Raw genomic sequence first — 19,912 nt, 5'->3', positions numbered from 1 at the left:
CTTTAAAATCCCTTTTAATGTTCCCCTTTTTCTTATGACTAATCCATCTCTAAATCTACTCTCTCTTCCTCTCCTTTTTTCTTTCCCTGTTCCCCCCAAATCCCTATTAAATTGGATGTATTTATGTACGAAATTTTGTGTATTTTGAGTGTCTGTGTGTGTGTTTTATTCTCTTTTGATCATTTTTTATTAAAGATATTATTTGAGTTTTACAATTTTCCCCCATCTTACTTCCCTTCCCCCATCCCCCCACAGAAAGCAATCTGTCAGTCTTTACTTTGTTTCCATGTTGTACATTGATCCAAATTGAGTGTGAAGAGAGAGAAATCATATCCTTAAGGAAGAGACAAAAAGCCTAAGAGATAACAAGACCAAACAATAAGATATCTGTTTTTTTTCCCTAAATGAAAGGGAATAGTCCTTGAATTTTGTTCAAACTCCGTGGCTCTTTATCTGGATACAGATGTTATTCTCCATTGCAGACAGCCCAAAATTGTCCCCAATTGTTGCACTGATGGAATGAGGAAGTCCTTCAAGGTTGATCATCACTCCCATGTTGCTGTTAGGGTGTACAGTGTTTTTCTGGTTCTGCTCATCTCACTTAAAATCAGTTCATGCAAATCCCTCCAGGCTTCCCTGAATTCCTGTCCCTCCTGGTTTCTAATAGAATAATAGTGCTCCATGACATACATATGCCACAGTTTGCTAAGCCATTTCCCAAATGAAGGACATTTACTTGATTTCCAATTCTTTGCCACCGCAAACAGGGCTGCTATGAATATTTTTGTACAAATGATGTTTTTACCCCTTTTCATCATCTCTTCAGGGTATAGACCCAGTAGTGGTATTGCTGGGTCAAAGGTTATACTCATTTTTGTTGCCCTTTGGGCATAGTTCCAAATTTTTCTCCAGAAAGGTTGGATGAGTTCACAGCTCCACCAACAGTATAATAGTGTCCCAGATTTTCCACAACCCTTCCAACAATGATTGTTTTTCCTTTCTGGTCATATTGGCCAGTCTGAGAGGTGTGAGATGGTACCTCAGAGAAGCTTTAATTTGCATTTCTCTAATAATTAATGATTTAGAGCAATTTTTCATATGGCTGTGGATTGCTTTGATCTCCTCATCTGTAAATTGCCTTTGCCTATCCTTTGACCATTTTGGATGAAAGTTAGTTTCCAATGATGCCTAAAACCTACCACCCCTTCCTTGTTTGTAAAGATTTCTAATTGCTCTTTTTTTTTTTTTTTTTTTTTTTTAGTTTTTTGCAAGGCAAACAGGGTTAAGTGGCTTGCCCAAGGCCACACTGCTAGGTAATTATTAAGTGTCTGAGACCAAATTTGAACCCAGGTACTCCTGACTCCAAGGCCGGTGCTTTATCCACTACGCCACCTAGCTGCCCCTGCTCTTTCTAATTATGAGATGATTCTCCATTCTTCCCTTTTGCTTCTCTATCCATTTCCCCTCTCCCTTTCTTCTTTTAAGATCATAAAAACAATACAGAATGTCTCACATGGCCCCTTTACTTGCTACCCTCTTCTCCTCTTTTTATTCAGCAAAGGAAGGAATCTTCTGAGAGGGGTGTAGGCTACTTCAGGGGGAAGGGGAGATAGGTCTAGGAAAGTTCATTACCTTCCCTGCTATTGTATGCCCCTCTTTTGATCTAGAAGGAATTTTCCAAGGGGGAACAGACAGGACCTGGTGACAGGGGTGGGGGGAGGGGGTTTGGAAATTCAGGGGCTGAGGGTTCTAAATTTATTTATTTATTTATTTGTTTGTTTGTTTGTTTAGGATTTTGCAAGGCAAATGGGGTTAAGTGGCTTGTCCAAGGCCACACAGCTAGGTAATTATTAAATGTCTGAGCTTGGATTTGAACCCAGGTAGTCCTGACTCCAGGGCCAGTGCTTTATCCACTGTGCCACCTAGCTGCCCCAGGGCTCTAAATTTAACAAAACAGTAATAGGTGTAACACATTAAGAACTAGATTTCTCAAAATAATCTTTCCATTATTACATTTATATCTGGACCTACAGATCTAGAGCAAGGTCCAACACATCATTTAAAATTTTCAGGGAACCCAGAGGATCATGCTTTGATAATTTCCCTCATTAACAATCATTAATTACAATAAAATAATTTATATTTCCAAAAGCAGATCACATGTTTGACAACACCTTTCAATCTTACTTATTGATAAGTCATCTAATTAGGGTTACATAATTTTTAAAATTAGTTTTACACAATAATTTCAAAAGTCCAATGTACACTTATTACCTATGACAGTGTTACAGTTATATGTATAATTTCCTCTTTTTAACAGATAATAAACTACACTGATCTAACATATCAATATTCCCTTTCGAAGAACGGATTGTGTCTTAGGCGCTCTCTCATAAAACTCATAAGCTAAGGACTCTAACTAAATTTTCAAGAGACAGAACCCACAGAGGGACCCAGTGAGGCAGTTCTCCTACTCAAGGTAACCCGGAAAAGAGCATAAAGGCTCTGCTCCCCGGAGTCGGAGGGACGGCCTGCCGGAGGGGTGGCCCGCCAGAGTGAAAGAACTTCAGCCTCCCAGAGGCAGTCCAGAGCACTGGGAGCCATGGCTCACAGCAGTGGGGGAGTTTCCTGAGCTACACCCCAGGGAGCATCAGGCACAAATTGGAGGAACAGTAGGGAATCTCTGCCAGAGCAAACATGTGAAGCCCTGCCCTCAGGGCACACAGAGAGCAGCGTGGCCAGCACAGCCGAGTTCCAGGAAACAGAAGCAGGCAGAGTTGGTAAGCAGGAGCACCCAGAGCATAAGCCCATTGAACCTAGGGAGGGGAGTGAAGAGAGAGACTGCAGAGCTCTGTCCTCTGTCCCTGGAACAGGACTCTGGGTCTCTGACCACATTCAGATTCTGATTGCAGTCTAGGCCCCCCCATAGAACAGCAAGCCCCCCAAAAGGCTGGGAAAATGAGCAAGCAGAGAAACAAGAGGAACACCATTGAGAAATATTTTGCATATGAGCCCAAGAAGGATCAAAATACTCAGTCTGAAGATGAGGAAGCACAAGCTCTGGCATCTAAAGACTCCAAGAAAAACAGAAATTGGGCTCAGGCTATGACAGAGCTCAAAATAGACTTTGAAAATCAAATGAGGGAGTTAGAAAAAAACTGGGAAAAGAAATGAGAGAGATGCAGGAAAAACATGAAAATGAAGTCAGCAGCCTAGTCAAGGAAATCCAAAAAAATGCTGAAGAAAATAGCATGCTAAAAACCAGCTTAGGTCAAATGGATAAAACAGTTCAAAAAGTTATTGAGGAGAAGAATGTTTTAAAAAGCAGAATTGACCAGATGGAAAAAGAGATAAGAAAGCTCTCTGAGGAAAACAAATCCTTCAGACAAAAAATAGAACTCAGGGAGATTGATGAATTTACCAGAAATTAAGAATCAATACTTCAAAACCAAAAGAATGAAAAATTAGAAGAAAATGTGAAACATCTCATTGAAAAAACAACTGATATGGAAAACAGACTTAGGAAAGATAACCTAAAAATTATTGGAATACCCAAAAGCCATGATCAGGAAAAGAGCCTTGACATCATTTTCAAAGAATTACTACAGGAAAATTGCCCTGATATTCTAGAAGCAGAAGGCAAAATAGAAATGGAGAGAATCCACAGATTTCCCCCCCGAGAAAGAGATCCCAAAAAACCAACCCTAGGAATATTATAGTCAAATTCCAGAACTCCCAAGTCAAAGAGAAAATATTACAAGCAGCCAGAAGGACACAGTTCAAATATCGTGGAGCTGCAGTCAGGATTTCACAGGACTTAGCAGTAACTACATTGGAAGCTTGTAGGGCTTGGAATATAATATATCAGAAGGCAAAAGAGCTTAGAATGCAACTGAGAATCAACTATCCAGCAAGGCTGAATGTCCTTTTCCAGGGAAAAAGATAGACTTTCAATGAACCAGAGGAATTTCAAATGTTCCTGTTGGAATGGCCAGAGCTGAATAGAAGGTTTGATCTTCAAATACAGGACTCAGGTGAAGCATAGAGATTGGAGGAGAGGGGGGAAAATATGAGGGACTTGATGATGACTGCATGTATTCCTGCATAGAAAAATGACACTGATAATACTCATATGAACCTTCTCAGTTAATAGAGCAGGTAGAGGGAGCTTTTATAGTTGAAGCACAGGAGAAAGCTGAATTTGAAGATAAAATATGGTGTAAAAATGGAGTCAATAGAAAAAAGGGAAATGTAATGGGAGAAAGAAAAAGGAGAGGGGGAATAGGCCAAGATATTTCATATAATAAGATTTTTATTTATTCCAATGAGCTATTGCAATGATATGGAAGGGGGAAAGGCAAGGGGAATGAGGGAATCTTTGCTCTCATCAGAGGTGGCTAGGAGAGGAAACAGCATATATACTCAATGGGGTATAGACATCTGGAGTAAGAAGGAGAGCAGGGGACAGGGGGAAGGGGGGGATGTGAATGATGGAGGAGAGGATGGACCATTGGGGGGGAGAGAGGCCAGATATAACACATTTTCTTTTTTATTTCTTGCAAGGGGCTGGGATTGGATGGCCTGTCTGGGACCATAGGGCCAGATGGATGCTGGGCCTAAGGGGTGGTATGGGGGGCTCAGGGCCTCTTGGGCCCAGAGCCAGGGATCTGTCTGCTGTGCCACTCAGCTACCCTACAGCAGAGTCAGAGTGAAAGGGGAGAGAAGAAATATAGTACATGATAATGGAGAAATACAAAAGGAGGGAATTTCGATCAGCAATGGCAATGGTGGAAAAATATGGAAGTAACTTTTGCGATGGAGTTGTCATAAAGAATGTGATCCACCTGCGACAGAGTTCTTGGTGTTTGAACAAAGACTCAAGCACATTTTCTATTATTATTTTTTGGGGGTGCAGGGCAAATGGGGCTGGGTGGCCTGCCTGGGGCCACATAGCAGGGTGATTGTTGGATGTCTGAGGCTGGATTTGGACCCAGGTGCTCCTGGGTCAAGGGCCAGTGCTCTGTCCGCCACCCAGCCGCCCTTACTATTATTACTATTTTATTTTATTTTGGGTCTTTTTTTTTTTCACAGGGCAGTGGGGTTGGAGTGGCTTGCATGTCACATGGCTGGGTGATTGTTGGGTGTATGGGGCCAGATGTGGGCTCAGGTGTTCATGGCTCCAGGGCTGGTGCTCCGCCCATTGCGCCACATGGCCATACCTACAATTATTACTAATATTATTATTATTGTTTTTAATTTTAATTTTTTTTCTCTCCCCTTTACTTTATCACTCAAGTGAGTCTATATTTTTGGGGGGATGGGGTATTTCGTTTACTCTTCAACAATAATATTTTATTAATGTATAAAAAACATTATTTGTACAAAATGAGAATAAATATTAAATTAAAAAATATTCCCTTTCATAAACATGAAGTGAAAAACAAAGCCTTTCACAAATTTTCTGGACCAAAATGACCTTGAGAACTATAACCCATTGGCAAGGTAGTCTCTAGTTGTTTTTTTCATAACAAAATCTTTACAAATGTGATAGGTGGGGGTGGTTAGATGGTGCAGTGGATAAAGCACCGACCCTGGAGTCAGGAGTACCTGGGTTCAAATCTAGTCTCAGACACTTAATAATTACCTAGCTGTGTGGCCTTGGGCAAGCCACTTAACCCCATTTGCCTTGCAAAATCCTAAAACAAAATGTGATAGGTGAAACTTCAATTCATTTGTCATTATAAAATAAGTTTAAAATCTCAAAAAGTATAGCTTAAATTGTTCTTATACAAAGCTTACTAATTGTACATAGAGTATTTAAATTGCATGTATGTTTTCTTTATTCCCTAAAACTTTAAAATACACAGAATTAAGACCAGGGAGTTGCTAAAAAAACTCCCTTTTTATGACTATAAGATTTTCTCCATACTTCTTTTAGATTCCAAAAGTCATATTAGCCTTAAATCATTTTCTTTTCAAAAGCCTAAAAAGTTTGTAAATTCTTTGTTGCGGTCCACTCTGGGCAGCCGGGTCTCAGTTTATTTCACACAACTCTTCAGGGAGCTCCGCCGGATATGTCCCGCATGTTCAATAATGAAAGTCAACCAGTGAGAGATAAGCAAGGAGTTTATTGCAGGTATATGCTACATCTCTGACTTACATAGTTGAAATAAGGGTATATATAAGCCTAGTCCCCTTGTATCAGCATCCCTCATCTCCAGGCCTGTGGAAGTATAAGGGGCATGCCACAAAAGGTCTGTATCCTGGAAAAAATGTGGAATCTTTAACAAGATAAAGATGAAAGGTAGAGAGATAAGTACCAGAACTCCTTCCTGGGACAGTTGAACAATATGAGGATGAAAGGCAGAGGGATAAGGACAAAAGGTCCTTCCTGAGAATATTCAACAAGATAAGGATGAAAGGCAGGAGAACAAAGAGAGAGAAGGGCCAGAGCTCCTTCCTGAGTTCAGAGCACTCTGGTATGGACATTCCTGTTGTCCCAGGTCTCAATGACTCTCAGGATGAACTCCTCATGGCCACATACTCTATCTATTATCCCCTTACAATTCTTCATCTTCATCAGTGCAATTCTAACTTCTCAATGCTCTCACTTATAAGAATTTTCTATCTTTACTGACCAACATTTCTTAAATTAGGAATGAGAGATTCCCCACAATTTGAGATATCAAAATGATATGTACTAATTCTTTACCTTTACTGTTTATCATTACTCACTCCAGATTCTTCCCAAATACATGAACCACATTCCAATCTTAACTTCCTCTTGTTTAGTTATTCTAAAGCTAACTCACAAGTCTGTCCTGATTCCCATGACTCTGGAGGAGCCATAACATAAAACATCAGAATCCAAACTCAAACATATTCTTTACAAACCCCTTAATTCAATTTATATGTATCTTTAGATTAGCACATTATAGGATCAATTAATAACATAATAAAATTAACATTTACCTAGCAATTGCTTTCATATGAAACTTTTCACTTTATGGTGTTTATTATTTTTCTAACCAATTCATTGCCAAACATTGCAAAAAAGTACCAATTTAATGCAATTTTAAATCACCCCAATCTCATATAAACACATATCTCCCTATAGGCTTATAGTTCTATACTTTCTTCTTTTCTCATAATGATTTGTACACCATTTTCCAAAGTTCCCAAAATCCATCTTTGGTGTACAAAATCAACCCTGCTCAAACCTTCTGTCTACATACTTTTACTACTTTCCTTACTTAACAGATATTTCAAAAGAACCCCCAGTTGTCTCTAAGTCTGGATTTTCTTTCCAGTACTTTCAGAATCTCTTACTCAAACTATACAACTCACATTTTACACCATTCCTTTTCATTAGCTCTTCTTGACTTTAATTCATACTATTCCAAACTAGAATCACATAGCTTATACAGCTATATAAACTACAGATATGATTCCACTTTTCACAGTGCATTTTCCATTCCAAGGTTTTAATATTTAACATTTCTTGATTATAACTGCTAAAATCCTGGAGAAGGCAGTCATTCAAAAATCCCTTAGCCTAATTAAAATATTCCCTGCTCCCCTTCTTGAAATAGAGTAAACTGAATAACTTTTATAGAGATAGAGAGACCATCCTAGATTCTTTCGTGGGGGGGGGGGTTGGTCTTCTGTTCTTCAACCCTTACATGTCCCATAATTTTCTGCAATAACTAACAATATCTGAATCTATATTGATAAACTCCTGAAGCTCTAACGATGCCATATCATTCTGGAAAAAAATTAGTTATTTAGTTTCCCCTATACAGGCATCTTGGTAACCACATTATACACTTTAGGATTAACCTGACTTGTCTTTCTGAAATTTATTTTCCCTATTTTCAAATTAAAATAGCATTTCTTTCTATGATTTCTTTTTTTAACATATTTGGTAATATTTGCTGTTTCTCTAACTTCAAAGTAAGGTCCTTTTTAACACTTTCGTTACTAATTCTTCCTGAAGTAGCTCTCTCCCCGAAAGGGGGAGGGAGGGGGAAACACTCTGGCAGCACAGAATCAAGGAGAATGGGAAGGAGAAGGGAACATAAACAAGGAATTGGGGGGAGCCTTCTCATAATAGTCAAATAACAGGGTGAGTAGTTTGGCCTCAATCAATTTAACACCAAAATCCATTCCTTTTTTTAAATAAAAATAAAAAGTCCCTCTTGGAAGTGAGGAGGGAGGGATCAGATTACCCACTGTAACACAGGCAGGAAGCAGGCTCAAGGGGAGAGCCAGTGAAGGCATTAGATAACTAAAAATCTAGCTGCCCAAAATAACAAACAGCAGCAATTTAAATGTGGCAGCCCAAGGACAATTTTAGTGGAACTTTTCTCCCCATTTAACAAATCAATAGAAGAACCTGAACACACACATAAATAGACAATCTAAACACATAAAGACAGATGAGGCACAAGCACAAATCACACAAACAAACAGATTTTTCCAAACTGACAAGCTCAACAGATATCCACAAACACAGGCCAATGTCAAATTCCTGACATCTCAGGAATGCCGTGAGGGGAGATTTCAGTGTTGTGTCCGACCATCTTGCCCTCCCAAAGGCTGACCAAATGTGTCCCTGCTATCGCAAGGAGCACCCAAAAGAGGGGACCCAGACATCATGTCTGATATGGAAATCCCCTGCAACCAAAAGTCTAGACCCAGAACCAGAACAAGCTTACCTCCGGAGGTGTAACAGCATCTCCACTTAGGCTGAATGGGGGATTGCAGTCGAGGAGAGGTTCATACTAAGACTATGTCTACCTAGTCCTGGGGACCCTGGAACATCATCAGGGGCCAGCTCCCCTAGGAAAGGGAGAGACAGTCTGTTCAAACCTAAACTCGAGGCTCCCGTGGTCTCCTTTGGTGACACAAAACACCAAGATCTTGCTGGGGCCTCCAAATGTTGTACCCAAAGAGCAAGACAGAGGCCAGAATTTGATAAGGTTGGAGATCTTTAATATTCCTGGGGACTATCTGGGGATTGAGTAACCAAATCAGACAGTACCTAAGTGTTCAGGGGATAGGGTTTTTGTAGTGTTTTGATGGGGGGGGCGGTACTGAAAGCAAGCAAGATACAGAAAAGCAAAGACAGCAGTTAGATATATTATCTTGACATATACATATGTAAACATAGGGTTCTTATATAGATAGGGGTGAGAAAGTGTCAGGGTCTTTGTATAATGATCGTCTGAGACGGAGGGAGTCAGGAATTTACTATCTTATGGTTCCAGTCACATCTGGGGAAGGGGGAGACAGTCCTGGAATTTAGCAGATACAGCAAGACAATTAGGCTAACAAGGGTGCTTTGTAAATCTTTAGACAATATTATGGTATATCCATGACCCCTTGTGTCCTATCAGACTATTCTCAGACCCAAAGGTGCCTAGCCAAAGTTATATTTCTAAGGAATTTCTCAGGGCCCAGAAGGAGGTCAGGGATCCCTTTCTATACAGGAATTTCACAAACATTGATATTGTACTTCAACAGATAGGAGAAACCTGGGTATCCAAAACTGTTCCGATCATCCAAAAGGCCTGAGTCAGCTTTAGCAATCTCTGCCTTCTTGTCTCCAACTACACTTGAAAGATGTGATGGATTCCATTGAAAGACCATTCATTTTATAAGAGGAAATGACAAAAAATATTTTATCTTTGAGTCCAAATGGCCCCCAAATAAGTAATCCTTTTCCCTTGACTCTTTCATTGTGGGACAGAAATGGGATTGTTTTGTTCTCTTTGTTCTTGATGCTGGAAATGCAGTCCTTAGTTTGGTGGGAACAATGAATCACAAGGATTCAGAATCAGAATCCAAGATGGGTATTGACTCCAGTCCAACATCAAAGCCCTAAGGAAAAAGGGACAATATTTAGGGCCAATGTCATTAAAAAAGCTGAAATTAGGAATCATCTGGCAGCATTCTATCTATAGAAATGAAATGAACTTGGAGGAAACAATGTTATATAGGAACTGAGGTAAGTATGAAGCTTACTTCCCCAGGGAGGGAAATACAAGAAACACAAAATATTTCCTAGAGATACTGTGTGTATGTGTGTGTGTGTGCGTGTGTGTGTGTGTGTGTGTGTGTGTGAATTTTTGTGTTTTTTTTAGGTTTTTGCAAGACAAACGGGGTTAAGTGGCTTACCCAAGGCCACACAGCTAGGTAATCATTAAGTGTCTGAGACCAAATTTGAACCTAGGTACTCCTGACTCCACTGCGCCACCTAGCCACCCTGAGTGTGTGTGAATTTTTAAACTTTGTTCTTGTTATATTGGTTCTTATCCTTCATTATTGAAAAAGACCAAGAAAACATCACTGTTAGACACAAGTTACAGTGTGTCCAACTGTGACTGATCAGATCAATATGAGGTCAGAGGGGGCAGCTAGGTGGCGCAGTGGATAGAGCACCAGCCCTGGAGCCAGGAGTACCTGAGTTCAAATCCGGCCTAAGACACTTAATGATTACCTAGCTGTGTAAGCCACTTAACCCCATTTGCCTTGCAAAAAAATATATATATATATATGAGGTCAAAATGTTCTATCACAGGTAGAGCACAAATAATCTATGTGAACAACTGAGATGGGTACTCTAAACTTAAGGATATTACATCTTCTTTGAGCAGCTTCCATTTTCCTTGCTCATAGAGCACAGCACTCTCTTTGATTAAGGCACCCCATATGCTACGTGATCCAGGGCTAGTGTTTCCCATTCCGCACAATCAATTCAAAAGTTGAATTCCTTCTTCTGATCCCCCTGTGAGTACTTACCCTGTGTAAGTTCTCCATAAAATAGTTTTTCGGCAAGCATATGTTTGGCATATGAACAACATGACCAGACCATTGAATTTGTACTCTATATAGTAACATTTTAATGCTTGGCAGTTTATCTTGAGAAAGGACTTCAGTGTCTGGTACCTTCTCCTCCCAGGTGATCTTCAGAATCTTCCTAAGACAATTTAAATGGAAGAGATTCAGTTTCCTGGTATGGTACTGGTAGACTATCCAGGTATGTATACAACAATGAAGTCAGTACAACGACTCTGTAGACTTTCATTTTGGTCATCAATACCTCTTTCATTTTGGTCTAATCCCTCTTCTCTCCCACAATTTCTTTTGGAGCTTCCCAAATACTGAACTAGCTCTGGAAATGTTTGTAACAACCTTATTATCAATGCATACAAAGCACACTACCAAGATTCCATAGTATTTTCCATAGTATTGAAAACTTCTCCAATTGCTATAACCAATGGTTCCAGTGTTGGAAGTGGTCTTAACTGATGGGGCATCTGTTTCCTTGGTGATAACTGTTAGACCAAAATTAGCATAAACAGCAGAGAATTGATCCATACTTTCCTGCATCTCAGTTTCAGAGGCAACATTGAGTGCACAATCATTTCAGAAAAAAAAAATCATGTACCAACACTTCCTCCACTCTGGCTTGCAGCCTTTTCAAGATGAAGAATTTATTGGCAGTATACTGGCAAGGTTGCCTTAGTGAAAGCATTTGATAACAAGGACAAAAAATCCTGCTAAAAAGCATGAAAGCAATAACATAGCTTATTTCTCTCCATTGGTGACCTGGAAATCATGAGAACAACATCAACTATCCATAATCCTTGGAAGTATGCCGTCATTAAATTGGCATACAATCCTGATGAACTTTTCCAGGCAATCAAATTTTGACATGATCTTCCATAAACCCTCACAAGTGACAGTATCAAAGGCCTTGGTCAGACCTATGAATGTTATATATGGACCTTTGTTCTGTTCCTTGTTTTTTCCCTGGAGTTGTGGGGCAGCAAATACCATATTGACTGTTCCTCAATTCCTTCTGAAGCCTCACTGGCTCTCAGGAAGGTGACCATCTTGTAAGTGAAAGATAAGCCTATTGAGGCCTCCGGCAAGAATCTTGCCAGCAAAGACTAAAAGAGAAACATCCCTGTGATTGTCACAGGGCAATCTATTCTCTTTACTTTTATGGAAATGGACATAGAGGCATCCTTGAATTCTTGGGGGACAATCTCCTCATGGCATATAACTTGGAAAATTTCAATCAGCTTTTTTAAGAGACCCCCTGTACTCCCCTCACCTTGTAAATCTCAGCTGGAATAGGATCAGCATCCAATGCTTTGTCACATGAAAGTAGCCTAACTGAATTAAAAACTTCTTTTTCAATTGAAACTTCAGTTAGGAATGGATTGATTTCACCTTGGTTTCTGCATTGATTGATGACAATGGGGGAAGCTAGGTGGCACAGTGGATAGAGCACTGGCCCCAAATTCAGGAGGATCTGAATTCAAATCTGACCTCAGAATTTAATAATTAGCTGGCTGTGTGACCTTGGACATGTCACTTAACCCCATTGCCTTGAAAAAAGTAAAAAACACTATGGAAATGTTTAGACCATCTTTCTAGGATCTTGTCCCTATCACTAATCAGCCCTGAGTAGTTGAGATGTACCATATGTCTTTGGCCCATAAATGACCTTCAGGGCATCTTAAAAGCACCTTGGATTGTTACTATCTACATAAAAACAGAATTTCACCTGCTTTCCTACTGAACCAAGAATCCCGCAACTCTCTAAGTTTTAATTATATTTTATTTTTGATGTTATTAAATTCTGCATTCTTAGAAATGGATGAACGATTCTGCTGGTAAACCCTGAGAAGCTCTCATTTTTTATTTAGCAGCTTCTGTACTTCCCCATCATTGTCATCAAACCAGTCTTGATGCTTGTGAGTATTCCGACCCAGATGAGCAAATGCAGTGCTATACACCAGTGCTCTGAAAGCTGACTACCCCTTTTCTGCTCCATTGTTGCCAGCTGTTTGTTGACTTAACTTTCCCTCCAAGGGAGCAATAAATAGTTCTAGCTCTGAGAGACACTCTAATCTCTTGACATTAATTCTTCTAGTATTCATTTTGCTTTGGGGCTACCACTTTGGTTGAATGTGAATATTTAGCTTAGAAAAGATGGATCTGTGATCAGTCTAGCACTCTGCATCACATATTGTCTTTGTCACTCTCATATCCTGTCTGTCCCTTCTCCTTACCATCACATAGTCTATTAGAGTCCAAAGTTTGCTGTGGGGGTGTATCCAGGAAGTTTTATTGAATTTGGGTTAATGGAAACTAGTGTTTGTGATGATAAGGTCATGAGATCCACAAGTCTTCAGTAGTAAGTGACCATTGCTGTTGCTGTTTCCAACTCCATTCCTCCCAAGAACTGTCTGTCCTGTCTGGAAGTCTGAGTCTACTCTAGCATTAAAATAACACAGAATTATAAGTTTGCCCTCTTTTGGCATATTAATAATGGAGGTCTCCAGGTCTTCATAAAATTTCTCATTGATTTCGTCTGACTTTGTCATGGGCATAGACCCTGATGGTGGTGGCAAGGTGTTTTCCTACAAGGGGTGATCTCATTGTCATGAGCCTGTCATTCACTTCTTTTGGTGGGCATTCAAATTTGTTGAGTAGATTAGCTTTAATTGCAAAACCTATCCCAGCTTCACAGTGCTCCCCTTTGCTTCGACTACTCCAGAAAACTGTATCTAGCTCTGATTTCAATCAGTTGGTGTTGAGTCCCTGTTCGGACACCAATATGTTGAGTACTTTTCTGGACTCCTTCAATCTCTCTCCAGGTAAATATTGAAGGGGTGGGAGGGGAGGCAAGGGAGGCAAGGGAGGCAAGGGAGGCAAGGGAGGCAAGGGAGGCAAGGGAGGCAAGGGAGGCAAGGGAGGCAAGGGAGGCAAGGGAGGCAAGGGAGGCAAGGGAGGCAAGGGAGGCAAGGGAGGCAAGGGAGGCAAGGGAGGCAAGGGAGGCAAGGGAGGCAAGGGAGGCAAGGGAGGCAAGGGAGGCAAGGGAGGCAAGGGAGGCAAGGGAGGCAAGGGAGGCAAGGGAGGCAAGGGAGGCAAGGTCTCCATTTATTGAACCAAATACCAGTGCTTAAATATCCTTCCCAGGCCCTTAATCCACTCCCACTCCCATGGCACTTAGTAAAACAAGGCTCTGGTGCTTAAGGACCCCAGGTGAAGATAATTTACAGTGCTCCCACACACAACAGTCCCTAACAAGTTGGTCTTCATTTGCCAGCCATATTCATTCAGGGCTACTATTTGCTGAGTTCTCTTGCAACAAGAGTAATTCATCTTTCAGGTCTATTAGATCTTGTATTGTCTATAAATGTGTGGACATTCCATGCACTTATGGTGAATGGACTCTTCTTTGAAGAAGTTTTTGTACATTTTTTTGTGTTTTGACCACAGGATGGGATCCCCACCTGCTGTGGTAATAAGACCAGGGCTGCATAAGGAGAGAATTTTTAGATCACCTTTTCTAGCCCCTTCCTCACACCAAGAGCAGCCTTAAAAGTCTACTCAGATAGCCCAGGGGCTGCCAAATCCCACTGTTGCTTCCAGTGAGGAGACAGACCTTTGACCTGGATCGCTTATGTGTAGGGTTGCAACTACAGCTTCCAGCGTATCTGCTTCTGTTACTTCACCACAGTACTTGGAGATAGGTGAGAATGGTAAATTGGCATGGGGGGATGTTTTTTGATTCATAGATAAATTGAATTTAAGTGAAGCAGAGTGGCACAAAGCCATTAGCCTCACTCTCTTTCAAAGTCATTATGGTCAGCAAGACAGAGTCAAGACAATTTGTGATGACTCTAGATGCAGTGGTTGATCTTGGCATATTTGATGTCTAACCAAGCTCTAGGTACACTACAATGCTTACTTCAGCTGCCTTCACAGTTGGAATGAAATGTTCTCATCTGCTCTTTCTATTTGTGGAAGACTTCACATGCTTGAAGTAGACAGCCCCATAACTCACTGACAGGTCTGAGATCTCTTCAGATAGTTACCCTCAACCTGTCTGACTAAACATTTGCTGAAGTGAGACCACTATATGTGCTACAGCTTCTTGGAGTTACAGATGAGAGCTAGGTGGACATTAAAGGTAGAAAGCAAGGTATGGAGCAGCCCTCATACCAATCATCCTTGAACACACCTATACTGTCAAAGTAAATAACCACTTGAAAAAGTTGTCTGATCTTAAGTGGTTAAATGGAACTGGGGTGTACTAGGGAGTGAATCACAGACCATTAAATAAATGGTGGGGTGGTGAATGGAAATTCAGCTAGTAGAGTCTTGAGCTGATGGTAGAGAAAAGAGATCCACATAACACATTGGAGAACCTTACAACTGCAGGGGAAGGTACTTTAGGAGATGGAGGAAGAGAATACATGCTTTGATGAAAAAGTCATTCCTAGTCTCAAACGCTTAATTACCTAGTTGTGTCACTTAACCCCATTGCCTTTCAAAAACCAAAAAAAGTTATTCCTAGATCCTTTGTCTTATTTGACTCTTCCCATAATTCCTGATTATATTAGGTTCCTGTGGGATCAAATCAAGATCATGGTCTGATCACTGCTCTCCTGGATTTTCCAAGTCCCAAATTGAGTCTAGATATCATGGCTGCATATGTGCTTGGGATAATGTTCTAGCAGGCATTCTTAGTCCCCTGACTGTTAGCTGAAAGACTCAGCAAGTTCAAAGTCACTGCATGACTGATCTATTTAAGCCTTCAGTCTTTTCTCTTTTGCAGCTGATCTTAACCTTTTCTTTTTTTAATTTAATTTTAATTTTTTTTTGTAATTTAATATTTATTTATTCTCATTTTGTACAATGTTTTTTATACATTAATAAAATATTCTTGTTTAAGAGTAAACAAAGTACCCCCTCCCCCTAAAAAATATAGACTTACTTGAGCAATAAAGCAAAGGGGAGAGAAAAAAATTAAAATTAAATAGTAATAATTGTAGGTATGGCCAGGTCGCGCAGTGGACAGAGCACCAGCCCTGGAGCCAGGAGCACCCAAGCCCATATCCAGCCCCATACACCCAACAATCACCCAGCCGTGTGACATGCAAGCCACCCTAACCCCACTGCCCTGCATAAACCAAAAAGCGGGGGGAGGAAGACCTAAAATAAAATAAAATAGTAATAATAGTAGGGGTGGCTGGGTGGCAGACAGAGCACTGGCCCTTGATCCAGGAGCACCAGGGTCCGAATGCAGCCTCAGACACCCAATGATCACCCTGCTATGTGGCCCCAGGCAGGCCACCCAGCCCCATTTGCCCTGCACCCCCCCCCAAAAAATAATAATATTAAAAAATGTGCTTCAGTCTGTGTTCCAGCACCACCAACTCTGTGGCAGGTGGGTCCCATTCTTTATAAGTACATCACAAAAGTTACTTCCATATTTTTCCACCATTGCCATTGCTGATTGCAACTCCCTCCTTTGGTATTTCTCCATTACCATGTACTATATTTTTCTCTTTCCTTTCACTGACTCTGCTGTAGGGTAGCTGAGTGGCGCAGCAGACAGATCCCTGGCCCTGGAGCCAAGAGGCCCCGAGCCCCCATACCACCCCTTAGGCCCAGCATCCACCTGGCCCTATGGTCCCAGACAGGCCATCCAATCCCAACCCCTTGCAAGAAGCAAAAAAGAATATGTGGTATATCTGGCCACTCTCCCCCCATGGTCCATCCTCTCCTCCATCACTCACATCCCCCCCTTCCCCCATCCCCCCGCTCTTCTTCTTACTCCAGATGTCTATACCCCATTGAGTATATATGCTGTTTCCTCTCTTAGCCACCTCTGATGAGAGCAAAGATTCCCTCATTCCCCTTGCCTTTCCCCCTTCCATATCACTGCAATAGCTCATTGGAATAAAGAAAAATCTTATATGAAATATCTTGGCCTATTCCCCCTCTCCTTTTTCTTTCTCCCATTACATTTCCCTTTTTTCTATTGACCCCATTTTTACGCCATATTTTATCTTCAAATTCAGCTTTCTCCTGTGCTTCATCTATAAAAGCTCCTTCTACCTGCTCTGATAATTGAGAAGATTCATATGAGTATTATCAGTGTCATTTTTGTATACAGAAATACATGCAGTTCATCATCAAGTCCCTCATATTTTCCCCTTCTCCTCCAATCTCTATGCTTCACCTGAGTCCTGTATTTGAAGATCAAACCTTCTCTTCAGCTCTGGGCATTCCAACAGGAACATTTGAAATTCCTCTGGTTCATTGAAATTCCATCCTTTTCCCTAGAAGAGGACATTCATTTTTTCTGGGTAGTTGATTCTTGGTTGCATTCCAAGCTCTTTTGCCTTCCATTATATTATATTCCAAGCCCTACGAGTTTTTAATGTAGTTGCTGCTAAGTGCTGTGAGATCTTGATTGCAGTTCCATGATATTTGAATTGTGTCCTTCTGGCTGCTTGTAATATTTTCTCTTTGACTTGGGAGTTCTGGAACTTGGCTATAATATTCCTAGGGTTGGTTTCTTGGGATTTCTTTCTCAGGGGGATCTGTGGATTCTCTCTATTTCTATTTTGCCCTCTGCTTCTAGGATATCAGGGCAATTTTCCTGTAGTAATTCTTTGAAAATGATGTCAAGGGGGTGTCTGGGTGGTGCAGTGGATAAAGCACCGGCCCTGGAGTCAGGAGTACCTGGGTTCAAATCTGGTCTCAGACACTTAATAATTGCCTAGCTGTGTGGCCTTGGGCAAGCCACTTAACCCCCATCTGCCTTGCAAAAAAAAAAAAACTAAAAAAAACCCCTAAGAAAATGATGTCAAGGCTCTTTTCCTAATCACGACTTTCAGATATTCCAATAATTTTTAAATTATCTTTCCTAGGGGCGGCTAGGTGGTGTAGTGGATAAAGCACCAGCCCTGGAGTCAGGAGTACCTGGGTTCAAAACCGGTCTCAGACACTTAATAATTACCTAGCTGTGTGGCCTTGAGCAAGCCACTTAACCCCATTTGCCTTGCAAAAACCTAAAAAAAAATTATCTTTCCTAAATCTGTTTTCCATATCAGTTGTTTTTTCAATGTGATATTTCACATTTTCTTCTAATTTTTCATTCTTTTGGTTTTGAAGTATTGATTCCTGATTTCTGGTAAATTCATCAGTCTCCCTGAGTTCTATTCTTTGTCTGAAGGATTTGTTTTCCTCAGAGAGCTTTCTTATCTCTTTTTCCATCTGGCCATTTCTGCTTTTTTAAAGTATTCTTCTCCTCAATAACTTTTTGAACTGTTTTATCCATTTGACCTAAGCTGGTTTTTAGCATGCTATTTTCTTCAGCATTTTTTTGGATTTCCTTGACTAGGCTGCTGACTTCATTTTCATATTTTCTTTTCCCAGTTTTTCTTCTAACTCCCTCATTTGATTTTCAAAGTCTATTTTTGAGCTCTGTCATAGCCTGAGCCCAATTTCTGTTTTTCTTGGAGTCTTTAGATGCCAAAGCTTGTGCTTCCTCATCTTCAGACTGAGTGTTTTGATCCTTCTTGGGCTCACAGGCAAAATATTTCTCAATGGTGTTCCTCTTGTTTCTCTGCTTGCTCATTTTCCCAGCCTGAGCCTGTTTTGGGGGTACTTCCTGAGTTTTGGGGACACCCCACAAGGGTCTCAGTGTGTGAGGCTCTGTCCTCCCTCTTGGTCTGTGAATGACCATATGCGCCCCCCCTCTGCCACAGGTCCCTGCTGTTCTATAGGGGGGCCTAGACAGTGATCAGGATCTGAATGTGGTCAGAGCCCCAGAGTCCTGTTCCAGGGGCAGAGGACAGAACTCTGCAGTCTCTCTTCACTCCCCTCCCTCAGCTCAATGGGCTCATGCCCTGGGGGCTCCTGCTTACTGTCTTCGCCTGCTTCTGTTTCCTGGATCGGGACTGCCTTGGCCATGCTGCTGCTTGCTGTTTGCTGTGTGCCCTGAGGGCTGGACTTCACTTGCTTGCTCTGGCAGAGGTCCCCCGCTGTTCCCCCAATTTGTGCCTGGTGCCCCCCCACCCAGGTCAGGAAACTCCCCGGGGCTGCTTCTGGGAGGCTGAAGTTCTTTTTTTTTCTTTTTGCAAGGCAAATGGGGTTAAGTGGCTTGCCCAAGGCCACATGGCTAGGTAATTATTAAGTGTCTGAGACTGCATTTGAACCCAGGTACTCCTGACTCCAAGGCTGGTGCTTTATCCACTAGGCCACCTAGCTGCCCCTGAGGCTGAAGTTCTTTTGCTCTGGCAGGCCACCCCTCTGGCGGGTGCCCCTCCAACCCCGGGGAGCAGAGCCTTTCTGCTCTTTACCAGGTTACCTTGAGTAGGAGAACTGCCTCACTGGGTTCCTCTCTGGGTTCTGTCTCTTGAAAATTTAGTTAGAGTCCTTATTTTAGAAGTTTTATGAGATAGCGCCCAAGACAGGACCAGTTCTTATCGCTATCTTGGCTCCGCCCCTGATCTTACTCTTTTTAAAGTACTGGCATACCTGGAGCTAGTCTCTCTGGGAGCTCTGGCATGGCTTCTCACCCTGTAGTTGGAGGGGGGAAGGGGGCAACTCCCAGGACCTTTAAACAGAGATGCAGTGGAAAATGTCCCCCTCCCAAAATGTCCCCCTTCTCACCTCCAAGCCCCACCTCCCATATCCCATCCTGAGCCTGAGCAGCCCCTCTCCTTCCACAGGAAGGTGTCTAAGGCCCAGGAGGAGGAGGAAATGAGGGAAGCAGGGGAACTGTAGCCCTTGCCATGGTCAAAGAATGTGGATAGAAGAGCCAAGAGGGAGAATATATTTATGGCTAGTCAAGATCTATTCCTACGTGAACCCCCACAGATCCTCTAGAATTCACCCTCCATTCCAGGACAAATACTCTGTAGCACATCATAACATCATGGAAAAGTCTTAGCTGAATTGCTCTCTAGAGAGGAGAAAAGATTTAATGGCATAACACCTGCAAGCACCATGAAGCCTAGAGCTGAAATGCAAAGAACACTAGGGTGGTGGTGGAGGGATTCTTTGGATCCCTTCCAAACCATAAATCTGG

General features: G+C 41.6%; 1 protein-coding gene across 2 annotated transcripts in view; it reads left to right on the top strand.

The window, feature by feature from the left end:
• CX3CL1 (C-X3-C motif chemokine ligand 1) overlaps nt 1–15,548 on the top strand; it is a 72,471-nt gene extending 56,923 nt beyond the window's left edge. Inside the window, exons 4-6 of one of the 2 annotated variants that reach the window (XR_012473598.1) lie at nt 10,964–11,041; nt 13,542–13,676; nt 14,302–15,542. The gene's annotated coding sequence lies outside the window, so the exon portion shown is untranslated. Of the gene's footprint in view, nt 1–10,963; nt 13,677–14,301 lie in introns of both variants that reach the window. The other variant, XR_012473597.1, reaches the window with a different exon arrangement.
• Nucleotides 15,549–19,912: the final 4,364 nt, after the last annotated feature.

This window comes from Macrotis lagotis, chromosome 1 (assembly GCF_037893015.1).
Source record: "Macrotis lagotis isolate mMagLag1 chromosome 1, bilby.v1.9.chrom.fasta, whole genome shotgun sequence".
Lineage (NCBI taxonomy): Eukaryota > Metazoa > Chordata > Mammalia > Peramelemorphia > Peramelidae > Macrotis > Macrotis lagotis.
Note: the sequence above shows the minus strand (reverse complement) of the source record. Positions and strands in the feature narration are given on the sequence as shown.